Source organism: Leptonychotes weddellii, chromosome 10, assembly GCF_054177405.1.
Source record: "Leptonychotes weddellii isolate Sample4059 chromosome 10, ASM5417740v2, whole genome shotgun sequence".
NCBI classification, from domain to species: Eukaryota; Metazoa; Chordata; class Mammalia; order Carnivora; family Phocidae; genus Leptonychotes; species Leptonychotes weddellii.
This window is the reverse complement of record NC_138378.1, coordinates 50,170,170-50,194,783: the sequence shown is the minus strand read 5'-3', so window position 1 is coordinate 50,194,783 and position 24,614 is coordinate 50,170,170. Positions and strand designations below refer to the sequence as shown.

Below are 24,614 nucleotides of genomic sequence, written 5' to 3'. Positions count from 1 at the left end.
CTTTCTCTGACATCTTTCACTTAACATAATGCCGTCAAGGTCCATTCATATTGTTGCAAATGGCAGGATTTCCTTCCTTTTTTTTTTTTTTAAAGAGTTTATTTATTTATTCATGAGAGACAGAGAGAGGGAGAGAGAGGCAGAGGGAGAAGCAGGCTCCCAAGGAGCAGAGAGCCCGATGCGGGACTCGATCCCAGGACCCTGGGATCATGACCTGAGCCGAAGGCAGACGTTTAACGACTGAGCCACCCAGGTGCCCCTAATTTCAGCATTTTAAATATGTCATTACACTGTCTTCAGGCCTTCGTGGTTTCTGATTAGAAATAAGCTGTTAATCTTATTGAGGATCCCTTTGATATGATGAGTCACTTCTCTCTTGCTGCTTTTAAGATTCACTGTGTCTTTTGACAATTTGATTATGAAATGTCTAAATGTAAATCTCTTTGAGTTAGTCTTACTTGGAATTTTTGAGCTTCTTGGACATGTAGAAAAATGTTTTCCACCCAATGTGGGTAGTTTTCAGCCATTATTATTATTATTACTATTATTATTATTATTTTAAGATTTTATTTATTTGTTTGACAGAGAGAGACAGCAAGAGAGGGAACACAAGCAGGGGGAGCTGGAGAGGGAGAAGCACACTCCCCGCTGAGCAGGGAGCCCGATGTGGGGCTCGATCCCAGGACCCTGGGATCATGACCTGAGCTGAAGGCAGATGCTTAACGACTGAGCCACCCAGGCACCCCTAGCCATTATTATTTTTTAAAATATTTTCAAGCGGGGCACCTGAGTGGCGCATTCATTACACCAACAGTGTAAGAGGATTCCCCTTTCTCTGCTTCCTTGCCAACATCTATTGTTTCCTGAGTTAATTTTAGCCGTTCTGACCAGTGTGAGGTGGTATCTCATTGTGGTTTTGATTTGTATCTCCCTGATGCCTAGTGATGTTGAGCATTTTTTCATGTGTCTGTTGGCCATCTGTAAGTCTTTGCAGAAATGTCTGTTTATGCCTTCTGCCCATTTCTTGATTAGATTATTTGTTTTTTGGGTGTTGAATTTGATAAGTTCTCTATAGATTTTGGATACTAGCCCTTTATCTGATAAGACATTTGCAAATATGTTCTTCCATTCTATAGGTTGCCTTTTGGTTTTGTCTACTGTTTCCTTGCTGTGCAAAAGCTTTTTATTTTGATGAAGTTGCCCCACACTTTTTTGAGGCTTTTTCATTTTGCTTTATTCTTTTTGTCTTTCTTTTTCAGACTGGATAGTCTAAAAACAAATTATCTTCAAGTTTGCTGATGATTTTTTCAGCCAGCTCAAATCTTCTGGTGAGCCCTTCTAGTGAATTTTCTATTTCAGTGATTGTACTTTCAACACCCAAATTTCTGGGGTGCCTGGGTGGCTCAGTTGGTTAAGCATGTGACTCTTGGTTTCAGCTCAGGTCATGACCTCAGGGTCATGGGATTGAGCCCTGCGTCAGGCTCTGCGTTCAGCATAGAGTCTGCTTGGAATTCTCTCTCTCCCTCTGCCCTTCCCGCTCATGCTCCCTCTCTCTCTAAAATAAATAAATGAATCTTCAAAAATAAACACCCAGTTTTCTATCTTTTTAAAATAATTTCTCTTTATTGATATTATCTATTTGGTGAGGTATTATTCTCATGCTTTCCTTTTTTTCTGAAGACATAGTTTCCTTTAGTTCTTTGAACATATCTATAATAGCTAATTTAAAGTCCTTGTCTACAAAGTCCAATGTCTGGGTTTCCTCAGGGGCAGTTTCTATTGACTGCTTTCCCCATGGCTGCATATGGGCCATACTTTCCCGTTTCTTTGCTTATCTCATATATTTTTGGTTGAAACTAGACTTAAATTAGATTCTCCCCTGCTCAGCATTTATTGTCATTTCTGTTTGTTTAGCGACTTTACTGAATGGATTCTATAAAGTGTGTATTCTTTGCCATCTGTGGCCACTGAACACTCTGTTCAGTCAGCTTCATGGTCTGTTCATGACTGGTCTGAGATTTTCTTAAATGCCTTGAACCAGCAAGTATCTGAGCTTATGCTAAAGGGCTCTGTGTTTATGTGGGGGCATGTTTTCAGTGTTTTAAACAGTCTTTTTTTTTAAAAAAGATTTTATTTATTTCTTCATGAGAGACAGAGAGAGAGAGAGAGAGAGAAGCAGGCTCCCAAGGAGCAGGGAGCCCGATGTGGGACTCGATCCCAGGACCCTGGGATCATGACCTGAGCCGAAGGCAGACGCTTAACCATCTGAGCCACCCAGGCGCTCTGTTTTCAGTGTTTTAGAAGGCAATTTACAATTCTGGATTGTGCAGAGCATCAACATTATCTGGAAGTGAGAGACCAGGGCCTTCTCAGTCTTTCCTGAGCATGCACACAATTCTGCACAGGCATGTGGCCTTTTAGATTCCCAAGAATATGCTGGAGGTTTTCAGAGTCCCTATGGACATTTTATTCTCCAGCTTTTCAAGGGTTTTCTCATTTGCCCCAACTGTTAATACCATCTCAGGTAACTGAGAAGTTAAAAAAATAGCTGATTATTTTTTTTTCCACCTTCTTTTTTTAATTTTATTTTACTATGTTATGTTAGTCACCATACAGTACATCATTAGTTTTTGATGTAGTGATCCATGATTGTTTTCATATAACACCCAGTGCTCCTTTCAGTACGTGCCCTCCTTAATACCCATCACCAGGCTAACCCATCCCCCCACCCCCCTCCCCACTAGAACCCTCAGTTTGTTTCTCAGAGTCCATAGTCTCTTACAGTTCATCTTCCCCTTCGATTTCCCCCCCTTCATTTTTCCCTTCCTTCTCCTAATGTCCTCCATGCTATTCCTTATGTTCCACAAATAAGTGAAACCATATGATAATTGACTTTCTCTGCTTGACTCATTTCACTTAGCATAATCTCCTCCAGTCCCATCCATGTTGATGTAAAAGTTGGGTATTCATCCTTTCTGATGGCTGAGTAATATTCCATTGTATATAGGGACCACATCTTCTTTATCCATTCATCTGTTGAAGGGCATCTCGGCTCTTTCCACAGTTTGCCTATTGCGGACATTGCTGCTAATTTTTAATAAAGGCCCTGGGAAAAGGTTGTTCTCACTGAACAAGCTCTGAATAAGGTAATGACTTTTAATAGAGGAGGGTAAGACTGCCCAACAGCCAATATTTTTAACTTATTCACTTAAAATATGTATTGGAAGATACTGTGTCCTAGGGGGCCGTACTACTCCAAGTGTGGACTGTGTCTGGTGCTGGTCAGTGAATTGCTTGTTAATGGTCCGACATGAGACAAAGAGCTTGTACCAGAGTGTATGTAAATCAATGTACTGTTTCCTTTATAGTAAAAGTCTTGATACAAAAAGAAAAAATTTCAGCGAAACCGGGCAACATGCTTAACGATGTGGACCATACTTTGACACCGTGGGGCACTGGATGAGGGAATGCAAAAAGAAAGATAAGCTTCCTTACGACTGAGTAGTGGAGATAAGATGTTCCTATTTCTATGCGCTGTTACTAGGTAAACTGTAGTAGGTGCCATAAGAAGCAGCAATCAATAGTGAGAGAGCTTCCAAGGAGAAAAATCTGGCGATGCTTTACTGACGCAGGGAATTTGAACTAAACTTTAAAGGATGGCTAAGATTTTCTTAGGGATAAAAGTAATTTTTTCCAGTTTTATTGAGGTATAGCTGACAAAAATTGTATATGTTTAAGGTATACAATGTGACAGTTCGATTTACTCATAGATTGTGAAATGATTACACAATCAAGTTAACACACCAATCACCTCAAGTAATTTTGTGTGTGTGTGGTGAGAACTCCTCTAAGGTTTACGCTCTTAGAACCACGAGAGACTATGCACTCTGAGAAACAAACTGAGGGTTCTAGAGAAAGGGGGGTGGGGGGATGGGTTAGCCTGGTGATGAGTATTAAAGAGGGCACGTACTGAATGGAGCACTGGGTGTTATACGCAAACAATGAATCATGGAACACTACATCAAAAACTAATGATGTAATGTATGGTGATTAACATAACATAACAATAAAAATAAATAAAGAAAAAAAAAGAAAAGAAAAAAAAAGATTTACGCTCTTAGCAAGTTTCAAGTATACCATACAGTATCACTGTACGTTAGCTCCCCAGAACTTGTCCCTCTTATAACGGCAAGTTTGTGTTCTTTGACTAGCATATCCTCATTCCCCCCAACCCCTAGCAACTATCACTCCACTCTGCTTGCATGAGTTCAACTGTTTTAGATTTCACATGTAAGTGATATCATACAGTATTTATCTTTTGGTGTCTGGCTTATTTCACTTAGCATAATGCCATGTTGTCCCAAATGGCGGGCTTTCCTTCTTTCTAAATGGCTGAATTTTATCTCTCTCTCTCTCCATATATATAATTCACATATATGATTGATATATATGATATATGATTTTTATACATAATGTGTGTAATATTTTCTTTATCCATTCATTCATTGACACTTAGGTTGTTTCCATACCCTATATTTCCATATATAACTAGCAATGGGATTGCTGGGTGATATGGTAGTTCTAGTTTTAATTTTTCAGAAACCTCCATACCATTTCCCATAGTGGCTAGTTTATACTCCCACCAACAGGGTTCCCTTTTCTCCACATCCCCACCAACACTTGTTATCTCTTGTCTTTGGGGTATTAGCTATTCTAACAGGTGTGAGGTGATATCTCATTGTGGTTTGAATTTGTGTTTCCCTGATGATTAGCAATACTGAGCATCTTTTCAAGTGCCCTCTGACCATTTTTATGTCTCCCTGGAAAAATGTCTATCAAGGTCCTCTGCCCATTGCTTTATTGGGTTATGAATGATGGTTATGAATGGGATGGGTAGGGTGAAAAGATAAGGCATTTGAGGTAGGACACAGTAAAAGAAAAAGTTTGGAAGTGGGAAAAATGAGGGTTGTGGGGAGACTAGTAAGTAGTGAATTTTGAATGGAAAATAAGGTATAGAAGTTAGAGTGAGGTAAGGTCAGAAAGTATTATTTGAGGCCACATTAGAAAGGACTTGGATTCCACACCATGGGGTTTGTCCTCTTGGTGGACAATAGGGACCCACTGACATTTTGTGAACCAGGAAATGACATGGTTCCACTTTGATTTAAAAGACTGACCTCATATCTTTGAGGAGTAAGTATCTAAAGAGTGAGAGACTAGAGTGAGGGAAAATAATTAAGATGCTATTTAATAAGAGACCAATAATGAGGGACTGAAGCAGGGTGGTGGTAGTGGGATCTGCCAGGGCTATGATTGAGGCAGCATTTACAGGTCTTAAAACTGCTCAAATATGAACAACATGGGAAAGAAAAGGTGCTTGAAAGAATGATGGTGCCAAACCAAGGCAGAGAGGCAGCAGGTAGAACTGGTTTGGTGGGAAGATAATGAATTGGCTTGGATTGAGTTTGAGGTTCCTGGCAAGCCATCCAAGTAGAAATATGCAGGGACAATGTAGGTCAGCAACTTGAGAGAAAGGAGAGGTCTAGCGATCCTAATTTGAGAGGTAACAGCACCGAGATGATTAGGGAGCTATGAGGATTGAGATGCTCACAAAGAAAACTACTTGCAGAGAGAAGGTAGAAAACTTTGGGGGTATGTTCTCTACCTTTAGCCAAGCAAGAACCTTAGGGGAAGAAGGAATGGTGGTTGGCAAGGGCAAGAGAATGAAGAAGAGACACTGAAAGTGGCAGATAAATGTTTAGATTTCTGAAGACCACCGGGAGCCTGAGTCTAAATCCAAGAATTAGCAGAAGTAGGTGTCATGATCACCCATGTGGGGTCCATGGAGGGCAAAGTGAAGAAAACAGTGGGGTCTTCCAGATATATGTTCTAGTCAGTTATCTATATATTTTACATTATCACTGCAAGTGAAGAGCAGGTTCATACCTTACTTGGCATTGTAGTCCCAATACCCAGTACCATTACCATGTTCATATTTAAGAGTTTATTGAATATAAGGGTTTATGTTCATGTTCATATAAGGGTTTACTGACTGCATAAACTGACTATGCAGCAAGATTAAAATTCTCATTAACTGGCTACCATAGAGCAGAAGGAGAGGATGGAAAGTGATAAACAGTATTATTACTAAGGCTGAGTCAGTGCCCCATCAGCAGCTGCCCATCTCCACATGCCAGAGAGAAGATGCCAGAATCTTGGATCCCTCTTCCATGTAGAAGCTCAGCACGCCTACCAGTGGTGCAGAAGAGATCCATAAAGCCTCCCCCACCCCCTCCTTTCCTTGGTCACCATGCTTACCTTGCAGCTTTGATCTCTAATTCTGCTGCCTCAGATCTACGAGGTCTAGTATCAAAGCCACATCGTGGCTTACTACAAAGATTGTATCTTCTTTTAACATTAATAAATTAGCATGATGGCTTATAAACCAGTCTTGTGTGAATTTGATTCATGAGAGGCATATTAATTCATGGGTGAATTAATAGAACAAATTCAAAAGTTGCAAAGCTGGGCATCAGCATCAGGATCAGAGGCAATTTTACTGTAATTATACTCTTGCATTGCTACGATCGAAGTCAAGAAATATAGAATTTAGTGCTCTCTTCAATTAGGCATATCTAATATTTTAGCCAAGGACATGGGCTTTTCTTAAAAAAAAAAATCAGAAACCTCACGAGGAAGGTATAAGACAAAATGAATAATCATTTAGACCTAGATAGTCAACAGACCTAGATTCTCAGAATTTCATAGGCACAGATGACCATGAACCTGCTGTGGCCCTACAGTGAATCTCATTGACCTCAAACGGCAGGGGTGTAACTGACCGCTGCTACTGGCCTACTCCCGGCCAGTGACTGGGTGCTTCAGCCAGGGAGGTGGAGGCATCCACATTCTTGGAAGACATGGATCTCTTCTGATGGCCAACTTTGGTTGGAAGTCTCTCTCCTTTGGCAGAACCTTCCTTACATCACACAGAGGTCTAGGATACCTCCAGCCAGTCTTTCTTCCCTGTCTTCTTCACTCAGGGTCAAATTTGCATGGGTATTAATGTTGCTTCCAGACTTTCCCAGTTCCCTCCCCTTTATCTCAGGGTTGGCTTCTTGGAGGACCTGGACTGACGCAGAACCTTTGCATCAGGATCCAGAGGCCAAGAGGGACTGATGGCAGGTGAGAGTTTCCATAGCATTGCTCTAGCCACTGAAGGGGCTCATGGTATTATAAGAAATATAGATTTTGGTCTTTGTCCTTGGAAACTGATAGCCCCAATCTGAGTTCAAAAGCTTGAGGATTAGGGGGCTGACAGTATTAAGTCCTGGTCTGAGTCCAAAGGCCTGAGAAACAAGAGCACCAATGTTCAAGGACAGGAGAAGGTGGATGTCCTAGATCAAGCAAAAGAGAAAATTCACTCTTCCTCTTCTTTTGTTCTTTTCAGACCCTGAATGGATGGGGTGATGCCCAGTTGCATGGGCAAGGAATATCTTCTTTACTCAGTCTAGTGATTCAAATGTTAATCTCTTGGGAAATATTCTCACAGACACACTCAGAAATGATGTGTAAGTAGCTATCTGGCCATCCCCTAACCCAGTCAAATCAACACATGAAATTAGCCATCACATGCAGGTTTCTTCTCCTTTTAACTGGTAAGAAGACAAAGGGACAGTGTCAGTGAATTAAGATTTGATTGGCAAACATATTTCTGTGACCAAATCACTGAGCTAAGTGTAGTGGACATCTGTTGGGTGTGCCTGCCTAGAGCCCAACTCCTGTTCTTCTGCTAGGAGCACCACTGCTTTGTTTTGTGGAAATAGGCTTCTACATTGGATACAGTATTTTTTTTTTTTAAAGATTTTATTTATTTGAGAGAGAGAGAATGAGAGAGAGCACATGAGAGGGGGGAGGGGCAGAGGGAGAAGCAGACTCCCCGCCGAGCAGGGAGCCCGATGCGGGACTCGATCCCGGGACTCCAGGATCATGACCTGAGCCGAAGGCAGTCGCTTAACCAACTGAGCCACCCAGGCGCCCTACATTGGATACAGTCTTGATAGGAGTGTCACTCAAGATGCTTTCCCTCCCTCACTCAAGTATTGGCAGGTAACTCAAAGAGGGGCTCTCTCCCAGAACCTGAATTAGAGCAGTACAAAACTGCAGATGGTTAGAGAAGATTCATTCAGAGGCCAGGACTCTGAAGAGCCTTCCCTGGGCTCCTGAACCAGACCTCTAGAAACCAGGAACTTTGGCTTTCTTTCAAGTCTGTGGCCATCCCCAAAGCATCCCAAGACTTTCCTTTGCTTAAATTAGGCAGAGGTGGTTCTCACGGGTTGTACTGTATTCCATCTTTCAAGAAAGTCCTTTCAAGACAAAATCAGAAAGGAATAGCAAGGAAACACTGAAGTTTCTCCCCTCACAAGTAGGATCACCTTTCTCTTTAAAGGCGCCATCATATTCAGTGTCTCAGTGGAACCTCTCAAGATCCTCCTCCTTTTCCTCATGGGTTAATAGAGCCTGCCCAGAGTTATATAATTATGGAGCAATGGGGTTGGCACATATATTTAGTTATCTGACTCAATGATGCTATGCTGGGATCTCTCAAGTCACACTTTGGAGTGCCCACCTTGGTCTCAGGTTGTGATGTGGGCCCCACCACTGTTACCCTGAGGGGCCTCTTCTGGGCCTCCATTTCTGTGTCTCTAATGTGAAGATTGGATTGTCTGCCCCATAAGGCTCCTTCCCCACTCTCAAATTTTCTCTCTTTCTGTGTGACATTATGGGTAGAAAAAGGAATGTAAGAAAAAACATTTCCTCTGTGCTTAACATATGTCAGGTCCTATTCTATGTACTTTGTATGTATTAACTCACCTAATTGTCACATTGCCTGCCTCTGTGACAGAGGCTCTGTGAGGGCATGGGCTTTGTTTTGTTCACTGTTGTAGCCACTCTGTGCTTGGCATAAAATAGACGATCAATAAATGTTACAACAGATGAATAAACAAGTTGAAAAATAAGAAAAAAATCGATGGATGAATGAGTAGAAAGGAGAAAGAGACCAGTTTTTCCCCCCCCAAATCTAGTTCTGTGGTCTTTTGGCTTTCTTGAAGCTCAGTCTGGGTTCTCATTATTTCTCCAGTAGGCTCAAGGTGTTTTGAGGAAATTCCTGAAATAGTTCTTTTTTTTAGCTGCTGTGAAGATAAGATTTCTGCATCTGCTTCATTTCTCTTTTTCTTCTTTCAAGTAGAACCAATAACTGAGCCCAATGGTGCAAGTACTTAGCTGAAGAATGGGTATCATTTATTTTACCAGGTTCTAGATAAGAAAGGCTCTTCCGTTTCTGAGATGGCAGGTGACAGCCCACATAACCTAGTTCCAAAGGGGAGTTTTCTATGACCAGATCACTGAGAAAAAACTTAAGCTTAGTTTTTTTGTTTTGTTTTTTTTTTTAAGAGAGAGAGCATGTGTGCTCGTGAGCAGGGTGGGGAACATGGGGGGAGGGACAGAGGATAGAAAGAGACAATCTTATGCAGACACCCTACTCAGATTGAGCTGGATGTGGGGCTCAACATTCACGACCCTGAGATCATGACCTGAGCCAAAATCAAGAGTCAGACGCTTAGCTGACTGAGCCACCCACACACCCCTTAAGCTCAGTTTATGATATGTGGCTGTCAGCCAGAAGTGGGCAGCTGCAATGTTGTGGCTTCACCCAGGAGGGTGTCTGAAAGACGACACGGAAGACTAATCCTGGGCAGGACTGCCTGGATGGGGAGACAGCCAAAGAGATGGTCTATATTGTTAATGATTTGGCTAGATAGCCAGGGACCTGGAAAATAAAAGACTGGGGACAAGGAGGTCTGAGAAGGGGGAACGTGCACTGACACCTTGGAATGGGCAAAAGTTGGGAAAATATCTAACACCCCATGTGAATGTGCACCAAAGAGCAGAGGAGGACCCTAACAATCAGAAGAACAACATGCCCTATTCTGTGGATGTCACTTAGCCTCTTTTCCCTATCACCCCTGCCCTTGCCCAGTGCAGACAAAGGGGACATGGGCAATGCTTGGACTCAACAACCTATGCTTCCTTTCACTAGAGTGGTCCTGCTACTGTGGCTACTGCATGGTGGTTCGGCCACTAACAGATATTGATGCTTGGTTCCCAGTATGGCACCATCCCCAAAGGGGTCAGCCATCCACCTGGTGGGCAGGTCCATTATGGGGACTGTCATTGACCATGAGGGCTCTTCATGCCCTTGAACCAACAGGCAGGTTGTCTGGGTGACTGATCCTGATTACCAAGGGGAAAGGGCTCCTGATACACAAAGGGAGCATGATGTGTGGAAAACCTCCTAATAAAACATAAAGGAAGGCTACAGCAACCAATAAAGATAGGACTGCTAAAGAACCAGTCCTTTCAACAAAGAAGGTTGGGGTCACTCCTATGAGTGAAGAAACTCACCTGAACTGCTACCAGAGATGAAAAGGAACATGAAATGGATAGCCCAAGAAGGAAGTTAGGCTTATCAACCATGAATTGTGACCAGTTATATAACAAGGACTTTAGCCATTGTTCTATTTTCTTCCTTATTTGTTGTTTTTATGTTCATCTGTAAAAATTTCCCTCCTCCTTTTCTCTATCATTTTATATGAGGAGTGATGGTGATGATTAACTTTATAATTTGGGCAGGAATTAATATCACCCAGGGTGGGATACAATGACTGATGGGCCTTTAAATCTCTCCTTTTCAGGGACAGAGAGAGATAATCTTTATTTGTATAATGTGTCCTTGCATCTTGTAAGGTGGAAGCATGAGGTTTCTTGGTGGTGGTGAATGGACATTTAAACAATAATCAAAGGGGTAGACTGTGCCAACTATTGACCAATTGTCTCTTATAACTGCAATGTCTCTTTTCTAGTTGGTTCTGTAATGTGAAAGCTAGGAGTCTGAAAACTCTCTTGGAGTGTGGGATCTTAAGAGTCCCAGGCTGTCTTGCCCCCTGACTTCCTATCACCTTCTGCCAATAGGAGGCTCCAATGGCAGATCCAAAGGTGGGAGAAGGGGAGAAACTGCTCCTTCAGTAGGTGAAATCCTGTGAGTATTCAAGAGTGTCTATGTTCAAATTAACTGGAGAATAAGAAATCATTTTGTCAGCTTTTCCAAATATTTGGGTCTTATATTTGAAGTTGCTAATTGACTGAAAAAGTGCAAGACCAAATTACATTGCACTAAAAATTACAAACATCAGCATGGGATCATTATCACTAATGTCATGAATACCTAACAAATTTACCCCGGAAATTATGACTGTTCTCTCTTGAAAAGCCTGTGAAACATTATCCACCCAGTTGGTCATTGGGCATTACTGACTTATTAAAATGTGTAAAGACAGCATACATTTTTTTTCTCAGCGGTAACATTAGGAACCTCTTGGATCTCTGTTGACTTTTTAGCTGAAGGGATTTGGACATCTTTGTTGGCTTCAGAAAGGACAGAGTTGTTACTGTTTGATAGCTATTTGATATTTGATCTCTTTTAGCTGAAATGATTAGAGTCTTTGTAGAAATCATGTATTAACACTTTGTGAATAATTCTGTGTCTTAAAGGTCTGTGCAAATACATAAAAAACATAATTTTTTGGTTGCACAATATTGGTGAATGTACTGTCACTGAATTGTACATTTTTTTTTTTAAACAAGACTTTTTTTTTTTTTTTTTAAGATTTTATTTATTTATTTGACAGAGAGAGACAGCGAGAGAGAGAACACAAGCAGGGGGAGTGGGAGAGGGAGAAGCAGGCTTCCCGCCGAGCAGGGAGCCCGACGTGGGGCTTGATCCCAGGACTCTGGGATCATGACCCGAGCTGAAGGCAGACGCTTAACGACTGAGCCACCCAGGCGCCCCTGAATTGTACATTTTAAAATGGCTAATTCTAGGGCACCTGGGTGGCTCAGTCAGTTAAGCGTCCTGATTTCAGTGCAGGTCATGATCTCAGGGTCGTGGGATTGAGCCCCGTGTCGGGCTGGGTGTGGAGCCTGCTTAAGATTTTCTCTCCCACTCTCTCTCATGCCACAACCCCCTAAAAAGAAAAAAAAAATGGCTAATTCTATGTTATGTGAATTTCGCTTAAATAAAAAAACGTATCTTTTTCACATTGAAAACTTATTTGCCTATAATTTCACCTAGATTCAAGGACATTTTAAAAGGTTCTCTTTGCAACAACAACAACAACAAAAAGTTTCTCATTGCCTATTTCAGCTTATCCTTAAGCTGTAGAGCCATTTCATAGGTCTCAGATCTTGGATTTTTTTGTTTTCGGTGAAACTCATGATTTTCGATCACTTAATAGGTGAAAGAGATATGGAGGACTTGTTGCGCTGGTTATTTAACCCAACTATTTCAAAAGGCTCAAAATAATCAATTGTGAAAAATACACAGAAATCCCAGGATACTTCCCTATGCATGCTCAGAAAAATCACCAATTTTAAATTTGCATGAATTTGTAGGAAATCATTAAAAAGGAATTTTGGGAAAAAAAGTAAATTGTGGGAATTTAAGAGGGTTATAATGAAATATTATGACACGAATGCAAATAGTTCTGAAGCTTGCTATTTATTAATTTTATTTTTCACAGTTTCTGTCTCTATACATAGGAGATTGTTTCTTTTTCCAAAATAAAGCCGTAGAGAGGGCTCTGCAGGAAAATCACGTCTAATGGAATTATCATTGCTCTGCTTTATATGTTGCTGATGATTTTTCTAATATCAAATTATGAGGACCATCATTCAAAATTTGTTTAGAAATTTTAACCTTACATCCGTGGGCAGATATATCCTTTGTTTATTATATATATATATATTTTTTTTTTTTTTAAGATTTTATTTATTTATTTGACAGAGAGAGACACAGCGAGAGAGGGAATACAAGCAGGGGGAGTGGGAGAGGGAGAAGCAGGCTTCCTGCCGAGCAGGGAGCCCGATGCGGGGCTCGATCCCAGGATCCTGGGATTGTGACCTGAGCCGAAGGCAGCCACTTAACCGACTGAGCCACCCAGGCGCCCCATGTTTATTATATTTTACCTTTATTCTAGGTTCCAAATTTCAAAATCTACCAGACTTAACACTTTTTACAAAAATCGTATTTCCTTAATAGTTATACCAATTCATATTAAGAAAACCTTTTATTGTATGTATGTAGGGGCTACATTAGACTCTCTCATTTCTCCCCATTTTTATGACTTAAGTCTCTGGCATAATGAATGAGAACCAATTAGCATTATTAGTTTTTTAAAAAGTAAAAAAAAAAACTAATTTAACCTAACTTAACAGAACAGAGCAAGATCCAATTCATTCATGTGAACTGAGTTTTGGTTTTTCTTTCAAAGATTTTATTTATTTATTTGACAGAGAGAGACACAGCAAGAGAGGGAGCACAAGCAGGGGGAGTGGGAGAGGGAGAAGCAGGCTCCCTACTGAGCAGGGAGCCCGATGCGGGGCTCGATCCCAGGACCCTGGGATCATGACCTGAGCTGAAGGCAGACGCTTAACGACTGAGCCACCCAGGCGCCCCCTGAGTTTTGTTTTTAACTGGGTCTTATCCTTCACATTTTACTCCTTTTCAATAGGAGCTAAGTTGTCACAAATATGTACTGCATTAGTTTCCTCTGGCTGCCGTAACAAATTATCACAAACTTAGCGGCTTAAAACAACACAAATTTATTGTCCTAAAGTTTTGGAGGTCAGAAGTAAAAATGGTTCTCAATGAACTTAAATCAAGGTGTCAGCACAACTACATTCCTTTGAGGAGGCTCTTGGGGAGAATCCATTTTCCTTGCCTTTTCCAGTGTCTAGAAGCTGCCTGCATTCCTTGGCTCATGGCCCCTTCAGTCTCAAAAGCCAGCAGTAGCTGACTGAGTCTTTCTCACATTGCATCACTCAGACTCAGACTCTCTTGCCTCCCTCTTTCACTTAGAAAGACTTGTGATGGGGTGCCTGGGTGGCTCAGTTGTTAAACGTCTGCCTTCGGCTCGGGTCATGATCCCAGGGTCCTGGGATTGAGCCCCGCATTGGGCTCCCTGCTCTGTGGAAAGCCTGCTTCTCCCTCTCCCACTCCCCCTGCTTGTGTTCCCTCTCCCGCTGTGTCTCTCTCTGTCAAATAAATAAATAAAATCTTAAAAAAAAAAAAAAGAAAAAAAGAAAGACTTGTGATTACATTAGCCCCATCCAGATATTCCAGAATAATCTCCCCATCTCAAGATCTTTAACTTAATCACAAAGACAAAGTCCCTTTTGCGAACCCAGTCACAGATTCTGGGGATTAAGATGTGAAAACCAATGACAGGCCATTAGTCTGCCTACCACATGTACCATAAAATAAAGCATAAAAACATAATGTTACAGAAGGATACTGACAACAAGATTCCAATCATATTAATTTTTAAAGCACATAAAACAATACTATATACTGTGTGGGGGGAACACATGATTTGTGTAAATGATATACTTGCCATCTGCTGGATAGCAGTGACCCTGGGGAAAGGAAGAAAAAAGGGAGAGGAAAGGATCAAGGGTATCACTTTATTTCTTTAAGAAATCTGAAGCAAAATGTTAACATCTTGTAAATCTAGGTGGCTGTTACATAAATGGATGTCTGTTATATTCTCTTATGTGTTGTGTTGTATTACTTCATAATTGATAACTAAAAAACATTAAGATAGTATCCAGTAACATCTCAGTGCTGGATAACCTGAACTAACTCCAATTTGATTTTGTTGTCAGAAAGAAACCAGTTTTCCATAACTTTTACAAAGCATACTGGAAAGTGAATAAAATTTTTTTTTTTGCTTTTATGACATTTGTTACACAGTCTGCTTCTCCATTCTCCATACAATATTTAGGTTGCTACTTAGAACTTATATGTTTTAGCATTTAGCATTCAAATTGATATTTCAATTCAAAGTGTTGATCTTTTCTGATTCAAGCACATGACTATCTAGTTAGTTGTAGGATTTGAGTATTGATCTGATGACTGACCAGAATGGCAGGAAGAAATGAGAAAAGACCTATCCATTGTATGGCCTCACTTGGTGCTGGGGAAATTACCCCAGAGATATCAATTCTGAGACACTTCCTAATAAAACTATTAGATTTCAAAGAAAAAGATAAAATCTTTAAGGCCTGCAGGGAAAAATATCAAATAAGTTACAAAAGAAAGAAGAATTAGTCTGGCAGCAAAAGAATTAGTCTGACATCAAACTTTTTGGTCTATATACCAAGAAAAGCAACAATGGACACCATTTAAAAAAACAAAACAAAACAAAACAAGAAAACCCAAGGGTTTTATACCCAACGAAGTTGCCCTTCAAATATCAAGGCTAAAGAAAAACAGTTTTAGACATAATAACATAGAGAAATCTGCACCCATCAATCCTCCTTGAGGATTTGCTACAGGATGAGTATTATTTAACCAAATGATGACTGGGAAAACTTCAGAAAACATGATGGTGAGTATTTTGAAGTATATAGACATACCTCTAAGATTAAAACAAAAATGGGGACAAAGGTAGAAGACCAATGTACAGATGTTATATATTATGACAAACTTGAAATACAGAAAGGAGAAATAGGAGAAGGGAGCAAGAAAGTAGAAAGTAGAATAAGCTTATTAGTTATTGTAGACAATAGGTGGGCTTTAAAGGATACTGATTTAAAAAATGAACCAGATCATAAAAATTAAATAAGAAAATAAAGGAGAGACCTAAATATGAGACTGAAACCATAAAGCTCCTAAAACAAAACATAGGCAGTAATCTCTTGGACATCAACCATAGCAACATATTTATGGATAGGTTTCTTCAGGCAATGGTAACAAAAGCAAGAATAAACTACTGGGACTACACCAAAATAAAAAGTTTTTGCACAGCAAAGGAAACTATTGACAAAACAAAAAGACCACCCACTGGATGGGACAAAATATCTGTAAATGATGCAACCAATAAGGGTTAATATCCAAAATACATCAAGAATTTTTACAACTCACCACCCAAACCCCCAAGTTATCCAATTAAAAAATGGGCAGAGAATCTGAATTGACATTTTTCCAAAGAAGACATCCAGATGGCTAACAGACCATGAAAAGATGCTCAACATCACTCATCATCAGGCAAATGCAAATCAACACCATAATGAGATATCACCTTATACCTGTCAGAATGGCTAGTACAAAAAGACAAGAAATAGCAATTGTTGATGAGGATGTGGAGGAAAAGGAACCCTATGCACAGTTGGTGGGAATGCAAACTGGTACATTAGCCACTATGGAAAACAGTATGGAGGTACATTAAAACATTAAAAATAGAAATACCACACAATCCAGTAATCCCACTGTTGGGTATTTACCCAAAGAAAATGAAAACACTAATTCAAAGAAGTACATGCAGGCCTATGTGCATTACTTTCCATAGCCAAGATATAGAAGCAACCAAAGTGTCCATTGATAGATAAATGAATACAAAAAGATGTAGTATGTGGTACACACACACACACAGGAATATTACTCAGCCATAAAAAAGAGTAAGATCTTTCCATTTGTAACAACATGGATGGGCTTGGAGAGCATCATGCTAAGTGAAATAAGTCAGTCGGAGAAAGACAAATACCACGTGATTTCACTTATATGTGGAATCTAAAAAGCAAAGCAAAACAAACAAACAAACAATAAAAGACTCTTAAATACAGAGAACAACCAGAGAGAAGGTGGGTGGGGGAGATGGGTGAGATAGAGGAAAAGGATTGAGATATACAAACTTCCAGTTATGAAATACAGAAAAAAAAAAGGAAAAAAGAAAAGAAAATAGGGGAGAAAGGGCATTAAAAACTTATAAAGGACTTCTGCCTCTAGCATGACAGAGTAACAGGGACTGGATTCACTTCCCCCGCCCCCTCCCGAAATGACTAAAACAAAGACAAAATACGTGACACGACGGTTTTCAGACATTGTACCTCAGATTATGAAGAACAGGGATTCCTGAGAGAGGAAACCTACAAGGAGAGAGGAGTGAGTGCTGCCCTTGCAGTCTGGGGACATCTCCAGGTTGTGGGGGAATGCAGCTCGAACCCAGGGGGTTCCCTGAGTTGAGGAAATGGGATCAGGAGTTCTGGGAGGCCAAAATGGCTAGAGTGTACAGGGCAAGAGTCAGAGAGGAGACAGCTGCACCAGAAATCTGCAGAGGGTCTTTTTCTAGTCTCAGTGCATGTGTACAAGGAAAGTACTCAAAGGCTGTGGAAAGAATCAGCCTTTCAGATTAAAGGGAACAATCCTGAGAGGTCACACAGGGCTAGGAATTGTTCTTGCGCTCACGAGCTAGAGTGGGAAGCCTCACAACTCATGGTCAGTGAGTAGAGTACTCAGAAAATTATTGCCTCAGTAACACAGTCATATTAGTCACAGACTAAACGCTGCTTTGATCCCACCTAACCAACCCAAAAAGCAAAATTGAAAGGATCAAACTGTTTCTAAATAGCTTAACTTCATCCCAGAACAAAGCTCAATGATATTGCAGGAGTACAAAAACATCTAGTACTCAAAACAAGATACAATACTCAGTAAAAAAAAAAAAAAAAAAATGCTGGTGTTCTGGTATTCAATCAAAAATTTCTTTTTTTTTCCCCAAACCAAATCATTTTTTTTCTTTTTTTAAATTATTATGTTATGTTAATCACCATACATTACATCATTAGTTTTTGATGCAGTGTTCCATGATTCATTGTTTGCATATAACACCCAGTGCTCCATGCAGAATGTGCCCTCTTTAACACCCATCACCAGGCTAACCCATCAATCAAAAATTTCTGAGCATACAGGGGAGCCTGGCTGGCTCAGGTTGGTAGAGCATGTGACTCTTGAGCGTGGGGTTGTGAGTTCGAGTCCCACACTGGATCTAGAGATTACTTAAAAATAAAATCCTAAGAAAAATTTTCTGAGCATGCAAAGGAGCAGGAAAATATGACCCACAGCGAGGAGAAAAGCAAATGAATAGAAACAGACCCAGAAATGACAAGATGATTAAATCAGCAGACAAAGCAAACCGTTAATAAAACTCTTACTATGTTCAAGAAGGAAAAGCTTGAATGTGTTAAATAGAGACAAGAAAGATATAAAAAAGACACAAATGAAAACTCTAGAGGGACACCTGGGTGGCTCAGTTGGTTGGGCATCTGCCTTCGGCTCAGGTCATGATCCCAGGGTCCTGGGATCGAGTCCCACATTGGGCTCCCCGCTTGGCGGGGAGTCTGCTTCTCCCTCTCCCTCTGCTGCTCCCCCTGCTTGTGCTCTCTGTCTCTCTGATTAATAAAAAAATATAAAAAAAAAGAAAACTCTAGAGATGAACCATACACTAGAATTAATAGCCGATTAGACACTGCAGAAGAAACAAGGCCTAAGTACAGAGGTAACCACCAGAAGAAAACATGAACTTTCCTAAATACTAAGAATGCTTTAATAAATAAGAGTAAAAAATGCACTTTTTTTTTTTTTGGTTAGAGAAAGTGGGCATGCATGGGGGTGGGGAGAGGGAGAGGCAGGAGGAGAGAGAGAATCTTAAGCAGGTTCCAGGCTGGATCTCACAACTCTGAGATCATGACCTGAGCGAAATCAAGAGTTAGACACTTAAAAGAGCCACCGAGGCACCCCAAGAACGCACATCTTGTAGAAAAAGAAGTATAGTAAATAAAATAGACATCATTATAAAATTTGACAGACCAAACATACCAGTTGTGAACAGGCCTAACTCACCTACTACAAGAGTAAGATTTTCCCTTTGAGTCACAAAACTAGACCCAACTATATGCTGCAAACAAGACACGTACCCCAAACAAAATGATTCAGAGAGACTATGCATAAAGGTATGGACGAAGCTTTATCAGACTCACAGAGAAAGAAAAGGAGACAAAATATAGAATTTATCACAATAGAGCTTTATGCTTACCTGTACACGTTCATTAGCATTTATTAACAGAATTTTTTAACTTCTCAAATCGACCAATGGACATTAAAAATGGTTCTGTGTTTGTACTTGGCTTCACTGCCTTTTTTATGCGGGACCGAATATAACTACAGCTACCACTTGAAGAATGACGGACACGTCAGGCACAGAACCAAGAGGCTTTACGTACACATCTCATTCCATCTTCAGAACAACTCTATGGCATTACGTATGTATTATGTATATTACTCCCAGTTTACTAGGGAGAAAATGGAAGGTCAGAGAGGTCAAGTACTTTGTCCATGGTCATACAGGAGTCAGGGGCATAGCCAGTACTCAGCCTCAGGCCTGCCTGAGTCCCTCGCTCTGGACTCATCCAGTAGTCCACACTGCCTTATCTTTCATGAAGCCCTGATGAGTATTTAAAAAATATGGACAGGTTACCAGAATGCATGTTAAATACTAATTGAATATAAAAATATGCCACATAGAATAAATACCATTCATTTTATTGGGTTTTGTTTTTATTTTTTATTTTTTTAAAGATTTTATTTATTTATTTGACAGAGAGAGAGCACAAGCAGGGGGAGCAGCAGGGAGAGGGAGAAGCAGGCTCCCCACTGAGCAGAGAGCCTGATGTGGGGCTCAGTCCCAGGACCCTGAGATCATGACCTGAGCCGAAGGCAGACGCTTAACCGACTGAGCCACCCAGGCGCCCTGAAATACCATTCATTTTAGAGAAGACTTTAAAATGCCCAACGTGGAGCTCCAACTCATGACCTTGAGATCAAAACTACACACTCCACCGACTGAGCCAGCCAGGCACCCCTGACTTGCTCAACTTTTGAACTGTACAATTTCCATGGGTTATGGATCCTAACACAAGCTGCATTTGTATTCCTGACCTGAGGAATGTCAATACGCTGACTGTGCATACGAAGACACACAACAATAAAGGCTTTCATAAGATTGCATTTATACTAACGTAATTTAAGTACATAGTATCTCCATTCAATTAGGAGTAGTATCAACTTATTTTTATCTGGATTTAAATTCCCTAAGAATTCTAGCAATGTCCATAACGAGAATTCCTGGCCTCAGGAACTGTGTGACATGATAAATGTTTGTTGTGTTCAATTGCTGAGTTTGGGGGTAATTTGTTACACAGCAATAGATAACCAAAACATTGTGATACAATCTACATCAACTAAGCAGATGATATGGAAGTTATTGGTTATCATGGCAGGACATCTCAAAACTTACTGAGTGGTTCTAATTAAATCAGTACTTAAATTGTTGGAGACAGAATGTCTCATGGCTCACAGAACGGTGCCTTGGAATACAGCTCTGTCAGTGATATGAAGCATTTACTCATCACCATCTTCTAGGGAGCGAGCCACTAAATCTGGATTATAAGAATAATTTGGCTGCATTCTCTGTTGGGGAATAAAGACGATCTTGTTTTCCTATCTCTGAATTTAGACGAATGACCCCTTCCAATCTATTCTACTCTTTTGATCTGTTTTATGCCCGTCAAACAACTCTGAATAATAATTCAGCTTTCCTGATGGCTGGGAAGGAGGGTGGGGTGGGGGTCTTCACTGTGAGGCAAGAACATTTGGATCTGTGGATGCTGTCCTAGCCTGCTCAGCCAAAGGTCATCTGGACAAACCCCAAGTCTGACAAAGTCAGGTTTATTGGTTCAAGGAAATAGAGCCTGCCTATCAGCAGAGCCCTGGGGCATTTCACCAAAGAAAGAAAGAGATAGGTTATTATGTAATTTGGGGTAAGGGAGTTTAGGTAAAATTTAAATGAAGTAATGTTTGGATAACTTCAAGCAAATAGGGCTGTGTGTAAGGGGTCAGTTTTGGGTGTAAACTGCAAATCAGACTCAGGGCTTTGCTTCTTGGAAATTAGCAAATGAAGATAGCTATATAAATTTCTTATCTAGAAAACCCTTATCTGGAGCCTACATTTGGGTTGAAAGGCAGGCTGTTTCTCTATGTTAAAGACATAGATCTTCCTGGCAGAGGTGGGATCTTTCATTCTCGCTGATTGGATTTTAAACAGCAAAGTTTCTGACAGCTGATTTTAGGTTTCTCACCAAGAAAACAGAAGTCACTCAAAAGGGGGTTTGTTATGACATTTTACAGCTTTAGCATGACCTTGGGAGTAATACTGTTTCCAGTTAACTTTGTAGCTGGCTTTGTGTCTGTTCTGCTAGCCAGATTCAGGGTGGGGCAGTTTTTCCTTTCTCAGTAGGGTGTCCAGAGAGAGAATTGTTTGAATCTTTATTAAAAAAAAAAAAAAAATCATCAGCTACTTTGCTGAATGTAGTACACCACAGATGAATACAATAAAAAATAATTGCTATGTTTCAAAACCAACTAACCAACCCCAAACAGTCATACTGTTTCCCTGTTCCCAAGTACTTTTAGGTCAACTACATCATTCTTTCACAATTATCTATAAAAAAGTAGCATTCACATCAGAGAGATCCGGAGCATGATCTTAAAAGTAACTAAAATATTGTATGACTTGGGAAACATGAGTCAAGACAAAACAAATGTTTTTTTCTTATTCCATGAGAACCTGAGAGGTCAATGCCAAGAACATGTCTTTCTTGTTAGAAGGTGTTAATCGGTGTCCAATCAGAAAAACAAACACTCTAGATAATTCTAGTAAACAGCGATTTAATGCAGGGACTTGGCTAGAAAGACGCTGTAAGGGCTGGAAGAGCCTAAGACCCAAGAAGTGGGGATTATGGCAAAAGCCCCGACTGCCTGGCTGGGGGACGTGGGTCTGTGTTACCATTCTTACCTTTTTTTTCTTTTTTAGATTTTATTTATTTATTTGTTAGAGAGAGAGTGTGTGGGCGAGAGTGAGTGAGAGTACAAGCAGGGGGAGCTGCAGGCAGAGGGAGAAGCAGGCTCCCTGCTGAGCAAGGAGCCAGATGCGGGACTCGATCCTAGGGCACTGGGATCATGACCTGAGCGGAAGGCAGCCGCTTCGACTGAGCCACCCAGGCGTCCCTACCATTCTTACCTTATTGAATCAAGATAAACATTTGAATCGCAATTTGATACTGAAAAATCCACAGATAAGCCTGTTGAGTGGTGGTTCAGAGCATGGACTCGAGCAATTCCTAGCTGCGGGACTCTGGGCAGGTTTTCTCACTTGGCAATTAGAGGAGGACCTACCTCCCACGGTTGCTGCAGTGGCTAAAGAGGGCACAGCTTGTGAACGGCTCATAGCAGGCCTGGACCGTAAATCAGTGGTCCTTCAATCTGGAAGCAGTACCTGCCTAAACCCAAGGCTATGCCAGGGACGGCCACCCACCCTTGTGGAGAATGGAAGGAAAACTACATGGAAATGACCTGGATCTTCCTGAAACCCCTACAGCTTTGAGAGGAGGGAGGGGCGGTTGGTGTCTGACAGTCCTGGGTTTAGTACCCGCTGGGCTGCCTACCTGGTCCTGGGCGCCGGGAGTGCAGGTCTGAAGAGCTTGCTGAGCTGCAGGTTTCCCACGTGGAAAACAGAAGCATTTTCTTCCTTACAGGGCAGATGTAAAAACTAAATGAGATTTTTTTTTTTAACGTATGCTAAGAACCTAGCTTATAACAGTTCAACGACAGGAACTGCCGTAATTGAATAATTATATTATAAATAATTAACATGTAAATAATTAAAAATAATTGAAATAATTAAATATTTAATTAAAATCACTATCAAAATATAATAAAGTATTGTGTCTGTCCTGTCATCATGTGCAGGGAAAACACTTATCTGCGCTTGTTTTCAAAGGGAGAGCGTGGTCTGCATGCCTGTCCACCACGGATACTTCATTAAAGGTGGTTCGGGGCCGCACTCTCTCTGGCCTGAATCTTGCATTCCGGATTTGGGATTCTTTGTCCCCGGATTCCAGGTTCTGGAAAAGGGGAAGTTCCCAGGTATCGCCAGCAGGTGGCGCAGCGATCCTTTGCCAGGCTATCGTGAAATATCCGCCAGGTTTGGAAGCCTGGGAAGTTTAGTCAGAAGCTCTCGTAGGGTCACCAGTTTATCTGCAAGTGGCCAGGAGGATGCACGACCTCAGTGAGGGGCAAGAAGGCTAGGGACGAGGGTCACAGCAGGAGAAGGAGTAAAGAAAATGTGTCAGTGAGAGGTACCCGTGGGACTTGGGGCGGGGCTCTGGCCCAAAGCCCACAGATAATTCATCCCTGCTTGCCAAAACATGTGTCGAGTGCTTACCGTGAGCCATAGACAGGGCACAGTGTGAAATCAGCCCCCTCAAGCAGCTCACAGTCTTGCTGAGGAGTTTGACACAGGGACAAATGGCTAATATGTAATGTGAAAATCACGGGACATCATGCCACCATCTCCTTAACCCTTAGGACGAGCCAGGCACTTTATGATACTCTTCCTACTTCGCTCATGAAGAAACCGCTTTTAGGGGATTCACTCATTTCCCAAATTCACAAAGCTGAGAAACAACGGATTCAAGCCATGCCACTCTATTTTAAAGGCTATGGTTAGTAGCGCTTTACAAATCACTACTCCTCCACTAAAACGAAGCAAAAGAGCCCCGCTCCGATAAAGCTCACCCCTCGAGGTTAGTCTCGGCAGGTGTCGTCACGAACATGGCGGGCATCCCCCTCCCCCACTGGGCTCGGGTGCCTCTCTTTCCCTCCTCCCTGCTGGCACCTCCCCACCTCCTGCTCACTGTTCACTCTCTAAGGCATCTGGCTCACCTTAACCACCATCTTCCGGTCGCTTCAGCGGCCGCTCCCACAGCCACAGCCTGGCCTTGGTGATCACTGACAGATCGGCTCCGGAGAGCACTAGTTCCCACACTTCCCTGTTTGCGGTGACTTGGCCTTCCTGCTCCTTGGCTCAAGTGCCCCCTTGCAGCTGTGAAAATTGGTAGAAGGAAACCTCATTTAACACGGAGTGAGGAGGCCAGCAGGGGGAGCGCTCACGCCCTGCCACGGGTTGTCAATTGCAGACCCAAAAGGAAGACTTGCGCAGACAGATAATTGAGTTCGCTACTACTTCACTCTCCAGGCAGGAGGGAGAAAGGGTTCTCCCTGCTCCCACAGCCCAGCCAACGGGAGATGTCACACTCAGCCAATGAAGAGCCACTGCATTTTGAACTCCCAGTTTACACCAATGAACATTTTGTAACAGCTCCACCAACTCCCCCCATTTCCTCCAGGAAAGATCCGTCCTCCCCTTTGTTTTGGGGGCCTGCCTAGGATTTTGCCACCGCCTGCTTGTCCCAAGTTGCCATTCTCTGCTCTTCCTGAATAAACCCATTTTTGATGGAAAGATAGCTGACAGTTTTATTTTTAAGGTTAACACAGCTATTCTTTGCTTTACTGGGTCCCCTGACAGCTGGTCTAGCTTCTCCCTGCAATCATCTCTCCTGACTTCACTTCCTTCGTTCTCCAGCTTAGTTCCCAGGATGTGGCATGTCAGCTACCCTTAAAGAGCACCCGAAGCTCCTGCTTGTCCCACCCTCCTCCGTGGTGCTGGCTTCTACCTCTGATCACCTGTCCTTGCCCATGACTGCATTCCGCAGCTGTGGTGGGAAACCTTGCAGCAGGGGAGCCTGTTGGAAGATGGGGG

General features: G+C 41.6%; 2 long non-coding RNA genes across 2 annotated transcripts in view; both read right to left on the bottom strand.

Annotated features, from left to right (window-relative positions):
- LOC145723874 (uncharacterized) overlaps positions 1-24,614 on the bottom strand; it is a 114,865-nt gene that overhangs the window by 54,827 nt on the left and 35,424 nt on the right. The window lies entirely within an intron of this gene.
- Positions 20,077-24,388, bottom strand: LOC102737878 (uncharacterized). The gene is made up of 3 exons (XR_014148959.1): positions 23,738-24,388; positions 22,459-22,917; positions 20,077-21,278 (listed from the first exon to the last, which is right to left on the bottom strand). It is a non-coding gene; the product is annotated as an uncharacterized LOC102737878 (long non-coding RNA).